General features: G+C 44.5%; 1 non-coding gene across 1 annotated transcript; it reads left to right on the forward strand.

Moving 5' to 3' along the window:
* The first annotated feature begins 1,301 nt into the window (after positions 1-1,301).
* Positions 1,302-1,408, forward strand: LOC142313537 (U6 spliceosomal RNA). The gene has a single exon (XR_012754531.1). It is a non-coding gene; the product is annotated as a U6 spliceosomal RNA (small nuclear RNA).
* The last annotated feature ends 368 nt before the right edge of the window (positions 1,409-1,776 follow it).

The following is a 1,776-nucleotide window of genomic DNA, read 5'->3' on the forward strand; positions in this document are numbered from 1 at the left end:
TAAACAGAGAGAAATAAAAACAAGAGACTGTCCCCTGTGAGCCACTGTATAGTATTAGTAGCCCCATGTACAAACGTAATGCTTATCAATGAGCCCCTCTACAGTAGTAATGACCTGATGTACAGTAGTAATGCCCCCTGTGTTCCCCAGTACATGAGTAATGCCTCCTGTGCAGTAATAATGCCCTCTGTGAGCCCCTGTACAATTATAATGCCCCTGTACAGCAGTAATGTCCCATTGTACAGTAGTAATGCTCTCTGTGAGCTCCTGTACACTAGTAATGCCCCCATGTACAGCAGTAATGCCCTCATTCACAATAGTAATGCCCCCTGTACAATAGTAGTGCCCCCTTGTGCAGTAGTAATGCCCCATGATCAGTAGTAATGCCCACTTGTGACCCCATGTACAGTAGTAATGCCCCCTGTACAGTAGTAATGCCCCCTGTACAGTAGTAATGCCCCCTGCACAGTAGTAATGCCCCCTGTACAGGAGTTATGCCCCCTGCACAGTAGTAATGCCTCCTGTAGAATAGCAATGCCCCCAAGATCAGTAGTTCTGCCCCCTGCACAGTAGTAATGCACCCTGCACAGTAGTAATGCACCCTGTACAGTAGCAATGCCCCCTGTACAGTAGTTATGCCCCCTGTACAGTAGTAATGCCCCCTGCACAGTAGTAATGCCCCCTGCACAGTAGTAATGCCCCCTGTACAATAGCAATGCCCTCAAGATCAGTAGTAATGCCCACCTTTGACCCCATGTACAGTAGTAATGCTCCGTTGTGCAGTAGTAATTTCCTCTGTGAGCTCCAGTACAGTAATAATGCCCCCCTGTACAGTAGTATTGCCCAACTGTGACCCCCATGTAGAAAAATAATGCCCCCTCGTACAGTAGTGTTGCCCCCTGTGAGGAGCCTCTGTACAATACTAATACCTCCTGTACAGTAGTAATGCCTCTTGTGAGCCCCTGTAAAATTGGAATGCCCCCTGTGCAGTAGTAATGCCCCATGTACCTTAGTAATTCCCCCGTGTGGCCCTGTACAATAGTAATGCCCGTTGTACAGTAGGAAATAGGCCCCATGTTTTCCCAGGATCCTGTGCGGCGGCGCAGATCTCATTTGCATATTAATTAGTGACAAATTATTACCTATTTTTTCCCTGATTACATTTATTACATTTTAACTGCAACATTCATAGAGTGCTACCTAAAACCTTTCAGAATTAACTCATTTAAAACATAATCTCCCTAAGTTAAAATATTTACTTTTATAGGACTATATATAGCGGCCAGGTCGGATGGCAGTTTGTGCTCGCTTCGGCAGCACATATGCTGAAATTGGAACGATACAGAGAAGATTAGCATGGCCCCTGCGCAAGGATGACACGTATAATCGTGAAGCGTTCCACATTTTCACGCATTTCTCAACCCCAAGTTTCTGTTCCCCTCATCTCCCAACATTTCTGGCCTTGTTAACCCCTTACGTTTTTTCGCTTTTCCTCTCCTTCTTATTCCAAAAGCCATAACGTTTTTTTATTTTTTCGACAATATAGCTATGTTTGGCCTTGTTTTTTGATAGAAAAGTTGACCTTAATACTATTAATTTATAATTTTATTCTTTATATAGCGCTATTAATTCCACAGCACTTTACATACATCAGGAACACTGTCCCCATTGGGGCTCACAATCTAGAGTCCCTATCTGTATGTCTTTGGAGTGTGGGAGGAAACCGGAGTACCCAGAGGAAACCCACGCAAACACAGGGAGAACATACAAACACCT

The sequence above is a fragment of the Anomaloglossus baeobatrachus genome, chromosome 5 (assembly GCF_048569485.1).
Source record: "Anomaloglossus baeobatrachus isolate aAnoBae1 chromosome 5, aAnoBae1.hap1, whole genome shotgun sequence".
In the NCBI taxonomy this organism is placed as follows: domain Eukaryota; kingdom Metazoa; phylum Chordata; class Amphibia; order Anura; family Aromobatidae; genus Anomaloglossus; species Anomaloglossus baeobatrachus.